Source organism: Cryptomeria japonica, chromosome 1, assembly GCF_030272615.1.
Source record: "Cryptomeria japonica chromosome 1, Sugi_1.0, whole genome shotgun sequence".
NCBI classification, from domain to species: domain Eukaryota; kingdom Viridiplantae; phylum Streptophyta; class Pinopsida; order Cupressales; family Cupressaceae; genus Cryptomeria; species Cryptomeria japonica.
The window spans coordinates 91002899-91026544 of NC_081405.1; positions in this window are offsets into that span (position 1 = coordinate 91002899).

Consider the following 23646-nt stretch of genomic DNA (forward strand, 5'->3'; position numbering starts at 1 on the left):
AATTCTTGTTGAACTATATCATATGCAGATATGGGGTACCCCTTGTCATAGTCACAGATAATGGTCAACCTTTTAAAAATAAAGATGTCAAAGAACTCTGTGATAAGTTTCGTATTCAACATCATTTTTCCAGTCTGTATTATCCACAAGGTAATGGTCAAGCCGAAGCATCAAATAAAACCATTATCAAGATCCTGAAGAAAATTGTCAATGACGCTGGTCGAGATTGGCACGTACAGTTAAATCCAGCACTATGGGCCTATCGCACTTCTATCTACACCCCTACTGGCGCAACACCTTATTCCTTGGTGTATGGTGTGGAAGCCATTTTACCTTTGGAAGTCGAGATTCCTTCCTTGCGGGTTTCCTTGCAACACCTGAGTGATGATGAGACACACAGAGTCTCCCGGCTGCATCAGCTTGAGATGTTAGATGAAAAGCATCAAACAGCCCTGACACATTTGCAAGCATATCAAAACCGTCTCCGTCGCTCTTATAATAAGAAAGTCAAAGGGTGACACTTCGAAGTGGGAGACCTGGTTTTAAAGGCAAATCCCAAGAATGCACAGTCTACTGACATCATCAAAGGCAAGTTTGAACCTAATTGGGTTGGGCCTTTCATAGTAACTGCAGCCTATGGGGCATATCAGCTTGCGACTCCAGAAGGTGAACCTCTATCTGATCCTATCAATGGCATGCATCTTTGCAAGTACTGGGCATAGTTTTCTCTCAGCACTTCTTCAAATAAGATCCTGAAAAAATACAAAAAGTGAAAAAATACAAAAAAATCAAGAAAATACAAAAAAATCAAGAAAATACAAAGAAAAAAGTGAAAAGCAAAAGAAACAAGAGTTAAAAAAAGTAAAGCAAAAAATGATTTGCCCTCTAGTGAAAACCTAGCAAACAGGCGCTTTGGGCAAGTACCATGGTGAAAACCTGGCAATCAGGTGCAATGAGTAATGAGATCATTGCTCTGTCATCCATCATGACTTCTAGCTATACTTTCTCTCAGCGAGTTTATCATGCCTATCTTTATCTTGACCCAATGTTTTGTTCCAAGCCTGTTATTGTTCAACATCATTGTCTTGCATACTCCGGTTTCTTGTACATATGTTTTGGTCACGGTCTATGTGTCTTTCAGATGCGCATTGGGTGCGTTCCCCTTGTCATGATCAATCATTCAAAAAATGTCCTAAATAAAAGATCATAAAAATTGAAAAATGCCCTGAAATAAATCATAAAAAATTGAAAAATGCCTTGAAATAAATCATAAAAAATTCAAAAAATGCCCTGAAAAAAGATCATAAAAATTGAAAAATGTCCTGAAATAATTCAAAAAAATTAAAAAAATGTCCTGAAAAAAATCTTTAAAAAAAAAAAGTCATAAAATGTCCTGAAAAAAATGAACAAATTTTTTTTTCAAAACATTAAAATCCAAAAACAAGCATTTTACAATAAATGTCCTCTTGGTGCATAAGACAAATCATTGAGCATCCCTCCAACGACATGCAATCAAACACTATGCTTTAATGAAATCATGCATAAATAGCTGAACTTTTTCAATCAAACCAGACATTCAAACTGATCACAATTGTCATATCAATCGAACATTAGCACTGATATCATTTGTCCTTGTTCCTATTATCATGGGTCTTATACAAGGTGTGGTATACTCGAAACCAGACTGTGTCCTGTCTTAGACGAGGTACCACATTTCCTGAAACCAGACAGCATGATCGTCCTATCAGCACTTTCAACTTTTGACAATGAAGATCAAGATGTTTGTCTGATTTGCTTGAATTTGTGTATCTTATCTTTTTATTGATTTATTTTTGGCTTCGATCATGTTCCTATGTTGCTCGATGATGTCACTAAGTGATTTAGAGTGACCGGGATGGTTCATGGTCCTTTTTTGATTGTGATTGTTGTTTGTCTGTGATGTGTCTGTCTTTTGCAAAAAGGGTTGCATTTCAGCTCTGGCCTTCAATGCCATGATGCTACGCATCCATTTTGCTACATAAAAAAAAAGGTTCTCACCTACAAAGTGCATTACTGAAAGCAAGTTTTCTTTGTCTCTAACTCTCCCCTGTCTCATTTCTTCTTACTAACATTTCTTCCAGTCTAGATAGTTAGTTCGGTCTAGTGCTCCGATATCCAAACACATATGTTGCATCCTGCATCCATTTGGTTAGTACATTTGCATCACACATCACATCACATATTACATCAAGCATTTTATCCATTTCATTTCATAAATATATCAAAAATACATAAAAAAAAATACATCCATACATGTTCATAAAAAGTGCATAAGTCATCCATACATAGAAAAATAACTACAAATCATAACATATAGCATCCAATCATATCGATGCATATCATATCACATATCACAATCATGTCGGACTACAAAATTGGACTGTCTGTCTTAAGTATGGCCCGTAGGCTGACTACATAATATCAAGCTACATAATGTCATCTGTCTATCATACGGAGCATGTGCCTCTGTCATTGGGTGCTCCCTCTATCCTCCTCATCCCTGCCATGTCTTGCAGATGATGTCCCTCCTAGTCCTGGCTGTGGTGGTCTCATCAGTCCACTCACCCCCATGTTGCTCAATGACCTTCGAGAGCATGATCTACTCTCTGTCCTCGATCGTGCCCGATATGAAGGCACTCTTCGCTCTGGTGGAACTGCACTCTCATATAGTGTCCTCCAATACAGTCTCTCCTCTCCGGTCTCTACCAGCATCTGTGCCATCTCCCGTGCACTGGCCTCCCTAATCGACCCAATGAACTTAGTGACACTCTGTCCCTCTCACTGTGCCTGAGCTATTGTTGTATCTCATTTTGTCCTTAAGATGGCATTCTGTCTCTCTAATGTTACAATGTAATCCTGCTGACTCGCTATGGTAGCCCTGCACATCTCCATCTCCTCTATCCTAGCTGTCTCCAACTCTATGGGAATATCCTGCAATGTCTTCTGATCAGCTGAGTCTGGCTCATCATCATCCTCCCCACCATCATCTCCATCATCCTCATCATCCTCGTCATCCTCCTCATCCTCATCATCTCCCTCCTCTCCTGTGAGTGGGAAGTCCTCCTGTCTCCTCGGTACTGGAATATCAGGATCAGTCAAAGGCACTGGCCGTCATCGTGCAAACCATGTCTCATACTCCTCTATCATCCCTGCATCCACCACATCTGATCCCCACTCCCACTGTCTCCGCTATAGCTGTGCAAAGTCTGCATATGCTATGTGTGGCTGAATCATACTCCCCGACTGACTCGTCTCTCTGTGAGATTAGGCAAAGCATGCCATCCTCCTAGGTACATCATGTGTCTCTCCAAACTATCATCTGACCCTCTTTGGCAGGTATATCTCGATCACTCTCTAGCAGTTCATTGGTCCCCCAATCAAGTACCTCTCCTGTCTACAATATGGTAGCTCATCACTATCATTTGACCATCTGGGGCAATCTCGATATGGCCTCCATATGAACTCTCTCAGTCTGTCTAGCTCATGTCGCCAGTACAATATGTATCCAAACGGACCCTATCTCAGTGCTCCCCCATAGCTATACACATATGGTTGGTGTGGTACAACCTGTCTCTCTATAATCGGTCGACATATGGCTATGTGCTCAAATGCCCATACCTGAAGCAATGTGACTCCACAGCTCAGAGTCTGAACTCCCTGATATGCTATCTAATGCAGCTAAAAATAGAGCATAGCTAGTACACATGGTCCCCATGCATATACCGTCCCCTCTGTCACCATCCACTCTAGCACTCTTCCCCATCCAATAGGGAATCCATGTCCTCGTCTGTCACCTGCTAGAAGACATGCTATCACAACTGCTATCACCACACATCACTGATCATACTCTCTTGCCATAGTCTCCCAGCGGATCTCCCTCTCTCCAATGTCCAAATCATCTGCGTCACACTCAAATAGTCTACACAATGCATCTCTACCTATCACTGGGTCATACTCTACCATCTCCCCATGTATCAGAATGCGGAGGATGCACCATACATGCTCTAATGTCACTATCGCCTCTCCAGTCGCTAGATGGAAAGAGGAGGTCTCCGAATGCCATCGCTCTGTGAATGTGGTAAGCAATCCTATGTTTGCCCTAATCTTAGGCATGTATGTGATGTAGTATATCCCCAGTCCTACTAAGATATCTCTGTCCATGCTCCTGAGTCTATGTCATAGCATGAAGTAGTCTGGTCGGTTCTCCCGCGTGATCAATGGATACTGTCGACTCTGCATCACAATTGGGGCACGTTTTGTCAGTTTTAGGGTTTGCTCCTATGGGTTGCATTTCCTCATTTTCATGTCCAATCAGGGTGTTTTTCATCTAAATTGACCTATCCTACCCTTCTCCCCCCTTTTCAGGTCATTTGCATGCAGTTTTGAATCAAAAGTGAGTCATTTATGCACACTTGCACCTGTGTCAGGTAACCTACGCCTGTGTTTCCATACACAATTGTAGAACACCTGACACAAGCGCAAGATTCACCCTGCACAAGCGTAGGAGTCCATTTTTGCAATTTCTATGGGCCCCGCAATGTCCCGCAAGCAATCAAAATTCATGAAATTGAACACATGGGTTTTTGAGATCCATACTACGGCTCCTACGTTGTCCAGTCATCTGAATGTGCATACACATTCTCCAAGGTGATCTGCCATTGGAATGTTCGACATCTCTCTGCAAGTGTCCTTGTCCAGAGCAACAAATTCTCCTCTTTGGCTAGTGCAAATGAGTTCTTTTCACCTTCTTGGTCCCATTTATAGATCTTTTTCATTGCATAGATGGACGTGCATCCTCTCCATTTTATGTTGGTCGCAGTCTTGTGCCCCTTAAATTGCTTATCCTTCATGCATCTGCTCTCTGATTGTCAGTCCGTTCGATCCTATCATTTTTATCGATCAATTGGCCTTTTTTTTGCATGTTTCTGGCCAATTCCTCGAGGGGGCATGCATATGTCATTGTTATTGTCTGGGGCATTTTTATTATTGTTCTTTGAAACAACACTTAAAATCACATTGTCTCAAAGAGGGGCAAAATGTAGGCACCTAAAAATGGTCAACGCTTGCGAAGTCATACTTTAACAATTGCGCATTGCCTCATTTTAGGTTTTTGCATCGCATTAAAATTTCTCCTATGTCACGCACTTGGTCTTTATCATTTGCGAACATTGAGTCATTCTTCTACATTCTTCAATCATCTCGTTTTCAAATTTGGTCTTGTCGACAACATTATCTAGTCATGATTTTGATTGATTTTATCTTGTTGCACCAATGTGCATGCTAATTTGTCATCATTTTGGACATCGTCAATCCTAATTAGGGTTTTGTCCTCTTGTGAATCTTATCATCAATTTTATCATTTTGGACATCGTCAATCCTAATTAGGATTCTTGTCCTCTTTTCAATCTTGTCATCATGCGATTGATTTGTCATCGATCATGGTCATTTTCAATCTTGTCGTCTTGCAATCCATTTTGTCATCAATTCTTGTCCTCTTGTCGATCTTGTCATTTTGCGATTGATTTGTCATCAATCATTATCTGTCTCAATTATGTCAATTTGGATCAATTTGCCATTGTTCCTCGTCAATTGGCGCATTTTCTCAATCAAATCATTTATCACATTGGTCATTTATCAATCCAAAATCAAATCAAATCGAGTCAATTATCTTTCAAGACCCAATTCGCCTTCTAGGGTTTCATGATTTAGTCATTTAACCTTGCTTATCATTTTCTTCCTTTAGGATTAATAAATTACTTATTTATCCTAAGTCTTCTCATTACAACTAAATATTCATTTAATTGGCTAATTGTTCCTCTTTGTGAATGAATTAATTAATAAATGAAAAATTATTGATTAATTCACTAATTTCTAATTTCCATCAATTTCTTAATTCCTAATTTTAATTTCCACCTAATTAACTTGTCTTTAGTGCTCCCTATTTTTGTGCTTCATGCGTCATACTTTTGGCATAGCAAGATGTCATAGGGTTCTAGTCCTCTAAGCTTTGCATTGGCAATATGTCATAATTTATGACATAGAAGGTGTCATAACCTTCTTCTTTTCACTCATTTTTCCCCATTTTGAAATCAATTGCTTCTAATATCCATTTGATGCTAAATTTGATCCTATCTCCAATTTATCTATAAATTGGATGATCTTCATCAATCAAGGTTAATAATTAATAATGAATAATTGGTAATCAGGCTATCGAATTTATGCTTCTAATACTCTTGATCAACAATCAATGTCCATCTTGCTTTCAATTGTGTGTGTGCACTTGTAGGTGAGATCCACAATCCAACTATTTGAAGAGGAAAGAAGAACAATGGAGCCGCATGAAAGAGCGTTCAAGTCATGTCTATGGTTTGCATAATCTTTCATTTTTGAATGCTTTCATTTTATGTCTCTATTGAGTGCTGTTTAGGATTAGATCATTGCAATGAGTGCTTTTGTGATTGGGCTAATGTCTAATGTTTTTATACTTGTCTTGTGATGATTTCCTATTTCCTAACGTACATAAATTTTTGCATAGATGGACATGCATCCTCTCCATCTTATTTTGGTCGCGGCCTTGTGCCCTTTTAATTGCTTGTCTATCATGTATCCGATCTCCGATTATCAGTATGTTCGAGCCTATCATTTTTCTCAATCAATTGGCCTCTTTTCTGCATGTTTCCGACCAATTCCTCGAGGGGGCATGCATATGTCATTGTCAGTTGTCTGGGGCATTTTCATTACTGTTCTTTGAAACAACGCTTAAAATCACATTGTCTCAAAGAGGGGCAAAATGTAGACACCTAAAAATGGTCAACGCTTGCGGAGTCATACTTTAACATTTGCGCATTACCTCATTTTAGGTTTTTGCGTTGCATTAACATTTCTCCTATTTCATGCACTTGGTTTGTATCATTTATGAGCATCGAGTCATTCTTCCACATTCTTCATTCATCTCACTCTCAAATTTGGTCTTGTCGACAACAATCTTCAGTCATGATTTTGGTCGATCTTTTTCCTTGTCAATCTTGTCATATTGCGATCGATTCATCATCGATGCTTGTCCTTTTCAATCATGTCAATTTGGTCAATTTGTCATTGATTTTTGTCAACCAACCTCAATCAAATCATTTATCAACACTAGTCATTTATCAATTCAAAATCATGATCGAGTCAATTATCTTTCATCAAGACCTAATTCATCTTCTAGGGCTTCGTGATTTAACCTTGATTGGCATTTCTCTCTCTAGGATTAATAAATTATTTATTTATCCTAAAGTCTTCTCATAATCTTTCATTTTTGAATGCTTTTATCTCATGTCTCTATTGAGTGTTGTTTAGGATTAGATCATTGCAATGAATGCATTGGTGATTGAGCTATTATGTTTATATTGTTTGTGATGATTTCCTATTATTGTTTAGGATATATTAAATCACATTCATGCCTGAGATTAGGGCAAACATAGGACTGCTTACCGCATTGGCAGAGTGATGGCATTCAGAGACCTCCTCTTTCCATCTGGCGACTGGAGAGGCGACGGTGACATTAGAGGATGTATGGCACATCCTAATATCCATTTCATGCTAATTTGTTCATCTCTCAAATTATTCTATAAATTGGATGATCTTCATCAATCAAGGCTAATAATTAATAATTGATAATCAGACTATCGAATTTATGCTTCTAGTACTCTTGATCAATAATCAATGTCTACTTGCTTTCAATTGTGTGTGTGCACTTGTAGGTGAGATCCACAATCCAACCATTTGAAGAGGAAAGAAGAAAAATGGAGCCGCATGAAGGAGCGTTCAATTTATGTCTATGGTTTGCATAATCTTTCATTTTTGAATGCTTTTATCTCATGTCTCTATTGAGTGTTGTTTAGGATTAGATTATTGCAATGAATGCATTGGTGATTGAGCTATTATGTTTATATTGTTTGTGATCATTTCCTATTATTGTTTAGGATATATTACATCACATTCATGCCCGAGATTAGGGCAAACACAAGACTGCTTACCGCATTGGCAGAGCGATGGCATTCAGAGACCTTTAAAAGTATGCTCAAAGACGTTTAAAAATGGTCAACGCTTGCAAAGTCATCCTTTAACATTTGTGCATTGCCTCATTTTAGGTTTTTGCATTGCGTTAACATTTCTCCTATGTCACGCACTTGGTCTTTATCATTTGCGAACATCGAGTCATTCTTCTACATTCTTCAATCATCTCATCCTCAAATTTGGTCTTGTCGACAACAATCTTCAGTCATGATTTTGGTCGATCTTTGTCCTTGTCAATCTTGTCATATTGCGATCGATTCATCATTGATCCTTGTCCTTTTCAATTATGTCAATTTGGTCAATTTGTCATTGATTTTTGTCAACCAATCTCAATCAAATCATTTATCACATTGGTCATTTATCAATTCAAAATCATGATTAAATCGAATCGACATTAATTATCCTTCATCAAGACCTAATTGTCATTCTCGCATTTCTAATTCATCTTCTAGGGTTTCGTGATTTATTCATTTAACCTAATTTGTCATTTCTTCCTCTAGGTTAAATAATTTATTTATTTATCCTAAGTCTTCTCATCGCAATTAAATATTTATTTAATTGGCTAACTTATTCCTCTTTTTGTGAATTAATTAATAATGACAAATTATTAATTAATTTACCTAATTCTTAATTTCCACCTATTTTCTAATTTCCTAATTTCAATTTCCACCTAATTAACTTGTCTCTAGTGCTCCCTATTTTTGTGCTTCATGCGTCATACTCTTGGCATAGCAAGATGCCATAGGGTTCTAGTCCTCTAAGTTTTGCATTGGCAATATGTCATAATTTATGACATAGAAGGTGTCATAACCTTCTTCTTTTCACTCATTTTTCCCATTTTGAAATCAATTGCTTCTAATATCCATTTCATGCTAAATTTGATCCTATCTCCAATTTATCTATAAATTGGATGATCTTCATCAATCAAGGCTAATAATTAATAACTAATAATTGATAATCAGACTATCGAATTTATGCTTCTAGTACTCTTGATCAATAATCAATGTCTACTTGCTTTCAATTGTGTGTGTGCACTTGTAGGTGAGATCCACAATCCAACCATTTGAAGAGGAAAGAAGAACAATGGAGCCGCATGAAGGAGCATTCAAGTCATGTCTATGGTTTGCATAATCTTTCATTTTTGAATGCTTTTATCTCATGTCTCTATTGAGTGTTGTTTAGGATTAGATCATTGCAATGAATGCATTGGTGATTGAGCTATTATGTTTATATTGTTTGTGATCATTTCCTATTTCCTAACGTACATTAATTGGTGAACCCAATGTGAAAACTAACCTTCTAATCCCTTTACTGTGTTTTTGAGTGCTCTAAAGTTGATTTGCAGGTCAAAAACCCAAAAACAGGGCCATGTAGGGTATTCTGGAGACTTCTGCGCCTGTGTAAGACAACTTGCGCCTGTGTTGAGCATTTTGCGCTTGTGTAGGGGACATTCTACACTTGTGTTAGACATTCTACACCAGTGTCATGAGTTCTGCGCTTGTGTAAAGTCTAGAACAGAGGTAAAAAAATGCAGTGTTTACTTGAAATTTGTTTAGTTTTTGCATTCTGTTTTCTATTTTTTGGATTTTGGTACTAATTATCTGTGCAGAATCTTGGCATATGCATGGCAAAGACTAAAAATCAAACTAATAACATGTTTTATGTAGATTCGATAGTCAAAGACAACAAATCAAACCTCTAACTTGGGTTTTGCAAGTTGCCTTGGAGAAACAACTAAATTTTGTGTTTGCAATTAATTTTTTAGGCACCTAGTGATTTCTAAATAGGTTGGAATGAACATTTGTTTGCTCTGATTGTTGAGTTTGACATTGGAGTAGAAGAGTATGCTCTCATCCTTCTTAGGGTGATCAGAAATCTAGATCTTCAATACCATGCTCATGTTTTTTATTGTGTGTCACCTTTAGAGGGCTTGCCTTCCCGACCATTTGCTTTTGCAAGAAAGTGATAATCATGAGAAGGGAATGACCCAAATTGAGTACGGCTAGAATACCTTGGCATTCTAACTCACTATAAAAAAATACCTGATGAGCGAAAGCTTTGAAGGAAGTGTTACATGGGAATTGCAGTTACTTGGGAAGTGATGACCCTTGAACTCTTTCTCATATCAACATCTAAGTAGGGCCTCTTGGTCTAAATCATTCTTGCGGGACTACATTTCTTTGGTATCTTGATGGGCTTAATGTCTCAATCACGCTTGTGTGACATCAAGGAGTAACGCTTAATAGAAATCCTTACTAAACACCTTGTTTTAGAGGCCAAAAACCCTTCTAGTTGCTTGAGAAGGACAAGTTCGGATACTTGGAAGAGATACTAAGTTCGCCATGGGGAGATTTCCATGGGGACTGATGCTTGGCTGCCCTGAGAAGTGAGTGCCGTGGAGGGGAGCCCATGGGGTCAAGCATCTATGTATTCTCCTTGAATCCCATAACAAGTCTACCTCTCAAGTACCTAATGTCCTTGCCTACCATAAGAAATGTGTGAATGAGCATGATTGTCTTGAGTCTATGTTAAAATATCTTGTGTTCTTTACTTGTCAAAAGTTGAATTGCATCTCATTTCAAGAAAAAGACAAATTGATTAAAAACAAGGCTAAACACAAGAACATTTCATCCAACAAAAATTCAACAAGATTCAAAGATCATCTTCCTAAAGCATGGTTATCCAACATTGTTCAAAAACTTGTCTTAACATGCATGTCACTTACATTTAGGTTCATCCTAGGTTGCATTTTATAACGTCATTTGTCAAGTACCAAGGTTAGGTTTCACCTAAGTCATACTCCTTTTGCATATCAATAAGAGTCATCCATTTGCATGTGTCCTCTTGCATAAGAGTAATATCATTTCATAATTAAACCTTAGGTTTCATCTTAGGTTGACATTGTCATACATTTGCATTTGCATACCCTAGGTTTCTTCATTAAGCTTAGGTCATTATCATATCATATTAGGGTCATTTGCATATTAGTTGTCCTTTTGCATATAGTCTCAAAAACTAGGTTTTGTGATACTTGAGTAATCCAAATCTTTGATAAACCCTAAGTCATTGTTAGGAAGTCTAGACCTTATCAAACCCTTTGTCCTTTTATCACCCATGTCATTTTCATCAAACCTAGCTTAGTATCCAAGCATATAGGGGAGACATTGTCATTTTGTCCTTTGTCACTTTGTCCTTTTGTCCTTTGAGGTCTAGATATCATTCCAATTTCCTAAGGGTCCCTCTCTTAGATTTGCATTCAAAATTTTGTCAAAATCTTGAAAAACAACGAAAAACATAGATTGCATTTTCATTTATTTAGTTTGCATTTAGTTGCATATCATACATTATCCTTGAAAAATTCCAAAAATATTGCATTTGCATAGTGACATGTCTATTGAAACAAGGTTCCAAGCACCAATGATGCAACAAAGTTTGACGTATCAACCGACGATGCAATCAAATTTTAATCCAAGGCAATCACAATTATATCCAACCCAACAACAAAGCAACATTGGTCAAACTTATCATGATGATGTAAATGTCCAAATACAAAAACTAGAGGAGAAGCTAGCTCAAGAAAATGAGATATTGGAACAAAGAGTGAAAAACATTGAGAAGAATAGATCACAAATGTCCAAAATGTTTCGAAAACTTCCAGGTCGAAATCCAAAGATTGAGTCAATTGATGTAAGATCTCTTATTGAACAATCAGACATACCAGCTCTCCTCTCACAAATAGAGATGATGAAACAATTTCAAGAAAAGAGACAACATCAATTTCAACATTATGTGCCTCCACAACAAGAACAAGAAGGTGTTTACTATCAATCAGATTTTCAACCAATACAACTAATGGTTCAACCAATTGTTCAACATATACAACCAACACAATCAATGGACCAATTTCAACAATATGTCCAACCAACTATATAATGTCCACAAATGGTTCAACCAATGGTGGAATATCAATGTCAACAACCATGACCAAACATTCAAAAACAAAGGTTGCAACATGCACCAAGCCAAATTTTGAACATGTCAAACCAATTTGATCAACATCTAGTCCAATATCAAAACATGACATCAAGCCAGGACCAAATTCTTGCCAAACAAGTTCAAATTCTAGATACAACCATGTCAAAACCTCAAAAGAAAGGTGACTTTATTGCAAGGCTCTTAAGGAAACTACCAAGTGAGTTCTTTGAAGAATATCAAGATAATATAATTATGTCTAGCAATGCCTCATCCCACCACAAACAAATTGACTCTCCAGTGGCATCTATCCCTACACCTCTAGAAGTTTTGCAAGAACCTTCTATATTGTCCCCATCAAACAATACACCCAAGGATGCAATTATCCAAGAGCTATCCATAATTGATTGCCAAGATAATCCAATTCATGATGCCCATCCTTGTCATGTTTCAGAAATACAAGACCCAATGCCACCATGCACTTTATTGCCATTACCTATTTTAGAGGACCCCATTTGAAGTCCCTCTTCCTCATGTTCAAGCATTGATTCCTTGCTAGAATCCATCACAAATGTTCAAAGTGCATTTCCTTCATGCCAAAACATTGATCCCTTGTCAAAATCCCCCATGCATATCCAAAATCCAACCTCATGTCAAGAGAATAATTTAGAGCACGAAGAAATGAGTCCTAAAGAAAATCAAGATCAAGATCCTGAAACCTTATCATCCCATCTAATTGTTGACCAGGACTCCATGTTCCCAGACACTCATGATGATTCCCCTATTCTTGTCCATCCTACCCAAAGTCCTATTGACACTCCATTCCTTGAGCAAGATCAAGATATCCCAGTCCATCCAATCCCAAATGATCCCCTTCCATTTCATGAAAAAAATATCCTTTCAAATCCCATTGACATTCCACTTCCTAAGAAAGATCTAGATATCCCTTCCATCCTTTCCGATGATCCCATTAAAAGTCAAGAGCAAAGCACCTTTGAAGAGGATTCCAATGATCTTCCTCCTTGTCAAGATCAAATTATTCCTTTAAATCCTCCACAAGATCCTTTTGTTCCTCCATCTCCTTGTCTTAATGCTCCATATACACTCCAAGATTGCATTTCTTTTGATGATCCCATTATTTCTCCCATTCCATCTCTTGAAGAGCCTATCATTGAACCATGTCCACTACACAATCCTAGTTCCCTTCATGATTCTAACATGTCAGTGCAAGATGTTCATGAACCCTCGACATGCATAATGGGTTCTTCCACTTTGGTGAAATCCGATCCACTTCAAGATCTCATTATTTCTCTCATATCATATCCACCTCATAATGGACTCACGTCTTTTTCCCAAAGAAAAGAGTATCCTACAAGTCATGATATTCATAAAGGCAAAGGAGTAGATCTCCATGAGAAAGAACCCCTCCATATCAAAGAATATACTAATGGTCATGTCTACACAACTCACTCTCAAGATGTTGGTATCCCTCCATTAAAATCCAAACATATTCCTTCCCCATCATACCTTCCATCCATCTTAGGTCCTTATATCCCTTCATCCTCTATGCAAGGTCAGAAAAGGCACACATCTTAGAGAACCTTCCATCCATCCCACAGGCCTCCATATAATTCCCATCCACTCTGACATTCATTCCCTCTTCCAAACAATTTGGATGCCAATTATAAAAGTCATAAGTCTAACAATCCACATGTATTCAAGGATCAACATGTCCAATATAATCGACATGTCAAAACAAAGAACAATATGATCTATAAAGAAAAAGAAATATCCAAAAGGTCAGAAAGGCCCACTGAGAAAAATAAAGCAAAGTCAAAATATATATGGGTTCCTAAATCCCTTGTGCAAGCAATGCACTCCAAGGAACCACAAAAGCATGAAAAATCAAAAACCATGTGGATCCCCAAGAAGCTCCTTGAAACACAAAAAGAACAACCCAGATTGGCATCTAAAATTGTTGTCCCTCCATCCAAACCTTCCAAGTCTATTTCTCCACCACCTTCTTCATCCGTTTTGGGCCCTTATGTCCCAAAATCCATAGCCTTTTCTTCATCAAAATCTCAATATCTGAAATCCATTTTTCCTCCATCAGTCTATCACCCCTCAAGGTGTGTGCCAATGTCGATCTTGCCAACATTTCTATCCACTGAAGCATAGTTCCTCCAATACCCTATCCATTATCCAATGCATATTTTCCATCCTTCGATCCCTTTGATCCAATCCTTTGCATAAATTCTTGCCTTAGTTTCATCTCTTTTTCCATGTCCTTATCCTACCAACATCTTTGAGCATACTTTTAAAGGTCATGGTCCATTTTTTTTTTTTCTTTTTCAAGGCTACTATCCAAACAAAAATATGTTTGAGTCCTTCTTCCATCCCTTATCATGTGTCCATCTTCTATTGAAAAAAAAAAAAAAAATGAAAAAAAAAAGACAGAAGAAAAAAAATAGTAAAAGAAAAATAATTCATCCACTGGTGAAAACCTGGCAAATAGGTGCCTTGGGCAAGTACCGTGATGAAAACCTGGCAAATAGGCGTCATGCGTAATTTATGATCTTCTTGCACACCACACTTGGGGACAGGTTTTATCCTATCATATCCTTTTGTCCTTCATTGTTCCATTATCCTATCGAACCCATGTCAAACTCCTCCATTATCCTATTGTCCCTCATGTCCATTTCCTCTTTCCACCTTTGATTTTGACAAGGCTGACGATCTTCATGAGCATCATGTATCTTGTTTGCAGCTTTCAATCTATCATAGCTTTTGGTCATTTATCCATTTGCTTATTATACCCTTTCATCTATATTCCCTAGCTTATTCCAACTTTCTACCACTATCCCGTATCCATTCTTGGTCTTGCTTATCCTATCCACATCTTATCACTATCCATACATTCTTTTTCATTCCTTGATCTTGATCCGACATAAGGACGCAAAATTTAAACATGGTTTCAAAAACCTCTTGACATGTCCCTCATGCCATGTCACTGCTTTACATTGTCATATCTAGTCTATCGTCCCATCACGCAATAGCCCTTGAAAATTGCATCCATATTGTCTCCATAATAAAAGACCTTTGTCTTCCATCTATCCACCATCATTTCAGAAAGCCTATTTATTCACCTATCATATTCCTTGCCTTGCTAGACACTGGGGGCAAAATAAATCAAAAAAAAATTGAAAAATGTCCTGAAATAATCCAAAAAAAAATCGAAAAATGTCCTGAAAAAATTCATAAAAATCAAAAAATGTCTTGAAAAAATTCATAAAAATCGAAAAATGTCCAAAAAAAAATTCATAAAAATTGAAAAATGTCCTGAAAAAATCTCTAAAAAATCAAATAGAGTCCTTAAAAAAATGAACACAAAAAAATTATAAAACTCACAAAAACATGCATTTTGCAATAAAGTATTCCCTTTATGCATCGACAGATCACTGAGCATTCCTCCAACGACAATCAATTCAACATTGTGCTTTAATCGAATCAAGCATTAACAGATGAACTTTTTCAATCAAAATCAAACACTCAAACTATTTCAAACTGTCATATCAATCGAATATCAGCATCAAAATCATTTGTCCTTGTTCCTATTATCATGGGTCTTATGTAGGGTGTGGTATACTTGAAACGAGATTGTGTCCTATCTTAGACGGGGTACCGCATTTCCTGAAACCAGACAGCATGATCGTCCTATCAGCACTTTCAACTTTTGACAATGAAGATCAAAATGTTTGTTTGACTTGCTTGGCATTTGTGCATCTTATCTTTTTATTGGTTTATCTTTGGCTTCGATCATGTTCCTATGTTGCTCGATGATGTCACTGAGTGATTTAGAGTGACCGGGATGGTTCATGATCCTTTCCTTTTTTGATTGTGATTGTTGCTTTTCGATGATGTGTCTGTCTTTCGCAAATCGGGTTGCATTTTAGCTCTGGCCTTCAATGCCATGATGCTACGCATCCATTTTGCTACATAAAAATAAAGGTTCTCACCTACAAAGTGCATTACTGAAAGCAAGTTTTTCTTCGTCTCTAATTGTCCTCTATTTCATTTTCTTCTTACTAACACTTCTTCCGTCCAGTCGGATAGTCAGTTCGGTCTAGTGCTCCGATATCCAAACATACATATTGCATCCTGCATCCATTTGGTTAGTACATTTGTATTACATCAAGCATTTTATCCATTTCATATTATCAATGCATCAAAAATACAAAAAAAAATGCATCCATACATGTTCATAAACAAGTACATAAGTCATCTATACATAGCAAAATAACTACAAATCATAACATATAGCATCCAATCATATCGATGCATATCATATCACATATCACAATCATGTCGGAGTACAAAATCAGACTGTCTGTCCTAAGTATGGCCCGCAGGCTGACTACAACATGTCAAACTACATAATGTCCACTGTCTGTCATACGAAGCACGTGCCTCTGTCATTGGGTGCTCCCTCTGTCTTCCTCATCCCTGCCATGTCTCGCAGATGATGTCCCTCCTAGTCCTTGTTGTGGTGGTCTCATAGGTCCACTCACCCCCATGCTGCTCAATGACCTCCAGGAGCGTGACCCACTCTCTGTCCTCCATCGTGCCCGATATGAAGGCGCTCTCCACTCTAGTGGAACTGCACTCTCATATAGTATCCTCCAATATAGTCTCTCCTCTCCGGTCTCTACAGGCATCTGTGCCATCTCCCATGCACTAGCATCCCTAATCGACCCAATGAACTCAGTGACTCTCTGTCTCTCTCACTGTGCCTGAGCTATTGTTGTATCTCGTTCTGTCCTCAAGATGGCATTCTGTCTCTCCAATGTTGCAATGTAATCCTGCTGACTCGCTATGGTAGCTCTGCACATCTCCATCTCCTCTATCCTAGCTGTCTCCGACTCTATGGAAATATCCTACAATGTCTCCTAATCAGCTGAGTCTGGCTCATCATCATCCTTCCTGTCATTATCTCCGTCCTCATCCTCCCCACCATCATCCCCATCTCCCTCATCCCCATCTCCCTCACCCTCATCATCCTCCTCATCCTCATCATCTCCCTCCTCTCCTGTGAGTGGGAAGTCCTCCTGTCTCCTTAGTACTGGAATATCAGGATCAGTCAAAGGCACTGGCCATCATTGTGCAAACCATGTCTCATACTCCTCTGTCATCCCAGCATCCACCACATCTGACCTCCACTCCCACTGTCTCTGCTGTAGCTATGAAAAGTTGGTATATGCTATGTGTGGCTGAATCATACTCCCCCACTGACTCATCTCTCTGTGAGATTGGGCAAAGCATGAGGTCCTCCTAGGTACATCCTGTCGCTCTCCAAACTGACATCTGACCCTCTCTAGCAGGTACATCTCAATCACTCTCTGGCAATTCACTGGTCACCCAATCAAGTACCTCTCCTGTCTATAATATGGTAGCTCATCACTGTCATCTGACCATCCAGGGCAATCAAGATATGGCCTCCATGTGAACTCTCTCAGTCTGTCTAGCTCATGTCGCCAGTACAATATATATCCAAATGGACCCTGTCTCAGTGCTCCCCCATAGCTATACACATATGGTCAGTGTGGTACAACCTGTCTCTTTGTAATCGGTCTACATATGGCTATGTGCTCAAATGCCCATACCTGAAGAAATGTGACTCCATAGCTCAGCGTCTGCACTCCCCGATATGCTATCTGATGCAACTGAAAATACAACATAGCCAGTACACATGGTCCCCATGCATACACCGTCCCCTCTGTCACCATCCACTCTAGCACTCTTCCCCATCCAATAGGGAATCCATGTCCTCGTCTGTCACTTGCTAGAAGACATGCTATAACAACTGCTATCACCACACATCGCTGATCATACTCCCCTGCCATAGTCTCCCAGCAGATCTCTCTCTCGATGATGTCCAGATCATCTATGTCACACTCAAATAGCTTGCACAACGCATCTCTCCCTGTCACTAGGTCATACTCTATCATCTCTCCATGTATCAGAATGCAGAGGATGTGCCATACATCCTCTAGAGTCACTGTTGCCTCTTTAGTCACCAATTGCAAATGAGGAGGTCTCCAAATGCCATCGCTCTGCCAATGCGGTAAGCAGTCCTTTGTTTGCCCTAATCTCAGGCATGAATGTGATGTAATATATCCTAAGTCCTATTAAGATATCTTTGTCCATGCTCTTGAGTCTATGTTGTAGCATGAAACACTTTGGTCGGTTCTCCCGCGTGATCAATGGATACTGTCGACTCTGCATCACAATTGGGGCACGTTTTGTCAGTTTTAGGGTAGGCTCCTATGGGTTGCATTTCCTCATTTTCATGTCCAAATCAGGGTGTTTTTCATCTAATCTGACCTATCCTACCCTTATCCCCTTTTTCCAGATCATTTGCATGTTATTTTGACCAAAATTAGGGTTTTCAGTGCACAATTGTGCCTGTGTCAGAGAACCTGCACCTGTGTCAGGTAACTTGCACTTGTGTACCCTTACACAAGTGTAGAACACCTGACACAAGCGCAGGATTCGCCCTGCACAAGCGCAGGAGTCCATTTTTGCAATTTTCATGGGCCCCGCAATGTCCCGCAAGCATTTAAAATTCATGAAATTGAAAACATGGGTTTTTGAGATCCATACTGCTGCTCCTGCGTCGTCTGGTCGTCTAAATGTGCGTACACATTCTCCAAGGTGATCCGCTATTAGAATGTTCACCATCTCTCTACAAGTGTCCTTGTCCAGAGCAACAAATCCTCCCCTTTAACTAGTGCAAATGAGCAATTTTAAACCTCTTGGTCTCATTTATAGCTCTTTGTCAATGCATAGATGGACGTGCACCCTCTCCATCTTATGTTGGTTGCGGTCTTTTGCACCTTCCATTGCTTGTCCTTTGTGCATCCGGGATCCGATTGTCAGTTCGTTCGATCCTATCATTTTTATTGATAAATTGGCTTCTTCTCTGCATGTTTTCGGTCAATTCCTCGAGGGGGCATGCATATGTCATTGTTATTGTCTGGGGCATTTTTATTATTGTTCTTTGAAACAACGCTTAAAATCGCATTGTCTGAAAGAGGGGCAAAATGTAGGCACCTAAAAATGGTCAACGCTTGCGAAGTCATACTTTAACATTTACGCATTGCCTCATTTTAGGTTTTTGCGTCGCGTTAACATTTCTCCTATGTCATGTACTTGGTCTTTATCATTTGCGAACATCGAGTCATTCTTCTACATTCTTCAATCATCTCGTCCTCAAATTTGGTCTTGTCGACAACAATCTTCAGTCACAATTTTGGTCGATCTTTGTCCTTGTCAATCTTGTCATATTGCGATTGATTTGTCATCGATCCTTTTCCTTTTCAATCATGTCAATTTGGTCAATTTGTCATTGATTTTTGTCAACCAATCTCAATCAAATCATTTATCACATTGGTCATTTATCAATTCAAAATCATGATTAAATCGAATCGACATTAATTATCCTTCATCAAGACCTAATTGTCATTCTCCCATTTCTAATTCATCTTCTAGGGTTTCGTGATTTATTCATTTAACCTAATTTGTCATTTCTTCCTCTAGGTTAAATAATTTATTTATTTATCCTAAGTCTTCTCATCGCAATTAAATATTTATTTAATTGGCTAACTTATTCCTCTTTTTGTGAATTAATTAATAATGACAAATTATTAATTAATTTACCTAATTCTTAATTTCCACCTATTTTCTAATTTCCTAATTTCAATTTCCACCTAATTAACTTGTCTCTAGTGCTCCCTAGTTTTGTGCTTCATGCGTCATACTCTTGGCATAGCAAGATGTCATAGGGTTCTAGTCCTCTAAGTTTTGCATTGGCAATATGTCATAATTTATGACATAGAAGGTGTCATAACCTTCTTCTTTTCACTCATTTTTCCCATTTTGAAATCAATTGCTTCTAATATCCATTTCATGCTAAATTTGATCCTATCTCCAATTTATCTATAAATTGGATGATCTTCATCAATCAAGGCTAATAATTAATAACTAATAATTGATAATCAGACTATCGAATTTATGCTTCTAGTACTCTTGATCAATAATCAATGTCTACTTTCTTTCAATTGTGTGTGTGCACTTGTAGGTGAGATCCACAATCCAACCATTTGAAGAGGAAAGAAGAACAATGGAGCCGCATGAAGGAGCGTTCAAGTCATGTCTATGGTTTGCATAATCTTTCATTTTTGAATCCTTTTATCTCATGTCTCTATTGAGTGTTGTTTAGGATTAGATCATTGCAATGAATGCATTGGTGATTGAGCTATTATGTTTATATTGTTTGTGATCATTTCCTATTTCCTATTATTAGTGGTTTGTACCAGCAAAAATTGTTGCAATGATTGAATAATATACAAAAAGTGCAATTGAATGTACAAACAAGCAATGTACAACAACAACAAGTTCGCATTCGACAACAAATTGCAGCACCTTTGGCACCATTACAAGTTAATGCAAACTTGCAACCATCACAATGGATTGGACAAGCAACACAACAAGTTAATGCAAGTGCTACACCCCATCCTAAGGAGAAGCAACGAAAACCATCTAAACAAAGTTTTTTACAACTAATGGGATACACACCACGACAACAATTGGCACAAAGTCAACAAATTTTGATCCATTAGCTTCAACACCAACATGTGCCGCAATATGTGCCAAGGCAAACAAGCTATCCTACTTCACAACTGCAATTGGCGCCTATGCAATATCAACAACCTACTCAATTGCATTATCAACCTAGGCTCCAAGAAGCACAACAACAAGGTCGATATCAAGGCATAGTACAACCGCAACAACAAGAGATGTACCAAGAGCTTTATATGCCGGAAATGCCAAAAACAACCATTGCAGAGTATCAACAACCGATCAGAAATGCGATATATCAACAAAGAATACCAACCGGGATTAATGATGGACCTCTAAAATCTAATACAATTGCGCAACTTGAGAAGTTGCAATGAAAAGTTGATGCATTAGAAACTAAAGGGACAAAGAAGTTGTATACAGATCAAGATTTATGTCCTAATCCATTTGACAAGAGTGTATACATGCCTCCATTCCCTAAGCATTTTGAGGCACCTAATTTTGAGAAATATAAAGGGAACGACAATCCAAAAGATCACATTCGAGCATTTTTTGCAGCATGTACTGAAGTGAGCTATGGGGAGACATATTTAATGCGATTATTTGCACGAAGTCTCACAGGACAAGCCATGGATTGGTATTCACATCTGCCAGGAAATATAAAGACTTGGTCAGAATTGGCTCAAAAGTTTTTATCTCATTTCGCGTTCAATATCGACAGTGATGTAACCATGTCAGATTTATGCAATACCAAGCAAAAGCCAGGTGAACCATTAGTGACTTTCTTGCAACGCTGGCAAAGCTTGTATAATCGTTCTTCTCTCGATATACCTGAAGAATAGCAAGTGAATTTGTTTATCCAAAATCTGGTCCCAGAAATGAGAGCTAAAATTGAAAAGTCTTAGTACTATAGAGAAACTCATGAAGAAAGGAATGAGCATTGAAACGGCTCTTGTAGCTAAAGGAATTATCAAGCTCAATAAAGACAATGACAACACAAATTATTCAGGGGACAAAAATAGATTTTGGTATAAGAACAAGAATGTCACTAATGATGGTGTTGATGATGCGAGAGCAGTGAATGCAAATCAACCCCCATTCACAATCAAGAAATTGAGTGTTCCTATCATGTCAACTATGGAACAAAATCAAGCACCAATGAGCAATGTAACTCAACAGCCACAATATCAACAACATGCTCAATAGCCGCAATATCAAGAACATGCTCAATAGCCACAATATCAACAACATGCTCAACAACAGCATACTCAACAATATAATCAACAACAAGGCCAACAACAAAATCAACAACACAAACCCTTCCGATCGCAGGATGGGCCCCCTCGATAGTTTACGCCATTGGGAGAGCCTATCGAATCAGTAATGAAGAAATTAATACAAGCAAAATTTTTCAAGCTACTAGATATTAAGATAGAACCAGCGGTAAAGCCGCATTGGTGGAATGATAATGTGTACTGTGAGTATCATTGGTCCAAAGGACATAAAACTGCTTCATGTTTTCAATTAAAACATATGATTCAAGATTTATTAGAGCAAGGAGTAATTGAGGTAGATCCACCTCATCCGACATCTAACACTAATCATACCATTTTCAAAACTCCTTTGCTTGATCATGACAAGGGTAAAGCATCTTCTTCCAACTCAGCTCAAACGGCCAATTATGCAAATACCGGTTATCACAATGTTATTAATTTTTTTCATGCATCAAATGAGTATGTATCCACCTTGAGAATAAAAGGACAAGATCCTTCTTGTGTGGTCACCACTCGTTGATCCAAAATAGTCTTGAAAGGAGCTCCTACAGCTCCTCCCAAACCAACTCCTGCAAGTCAGTATAATCTTTTGGATCATCTAGGAAAAACACTTGCATAAATATCCATTTTAGAGTTGTTGAAAATGTCTCCCATGCATCGTATAGTCCTAGATAAAGCTTTGATTGAGTCCACTGTCCCGACAAATATTGATGTTGACCAATTTCAAGTGCGGATTGGACATTTAGCTGTTTCCCAAAGTGTCGCATTTTCTGATAGTGATATCTCACCTGATAAGCTTCCCCATAATGATCCTTTGCACCTAGAAGTCTTTGTCCATAATTGCAAAATCCGGCGAGTCTTGATAGATGGTGGAGTAGGTCTTAATATTTGTACCTTGAGAGTGGTCATTGGCCTTGGATATACAGAAAGTGACATTGATGCTTCCAAAAGAATAACAATCAAAGCATATGATGATGCTGAATGCCCATCCAAAGGGATAGTTACATTTCCCATCAGAGTCGGTCCAGTGACAGAAAACACTTTCTTGCAGGTCTTGGACCTTGACCTCCCTTATAATATGATCCTTGGTCGTCCATGGATCCATGCAATGAAGGCAGTTCCATCCACTTATCATCAATGTCTAAAATATCCTTACAATGGAACTGAGATAACAGTTCCAAGAGATCCTAATCCATTTAAGTTCTGTGCTACCTTAAAGGATACTCCTCAGCAGCAAGTCCCAGTCAATAGAGAGGCTAAATCAGATAGTTATGTGGATCCTAATGCATTGTTAGATGCTGTCAAAGGAAAACTGAAGATACAGGACCAAGGGTGTGGAGAATATTCAATGGACCAAACATTCCTCATTGGGAATTTGCCAATATCTCCAAAATCATATGGAAAACCGCATTTATTGCAAAAGGAACCCAAGGTCATTATTCAATATCAGCCTCCCACTACATTTGCAAGATGGGGAGAACTTGACAAAGAAACTATAGATGATGATGTCATAGATTGGCTCTATAAAGATCCAACTGAAGCCCCACCTATCAAGTTGCCAGTGGAATTGTATGGCAAAGGATTTACTATGCTGCAGAAGAAAGGATATGATGGTTGCAGTGGCTTAGGCCTAAACAACAATGGAAGGCTAGAACCTGTCATAACC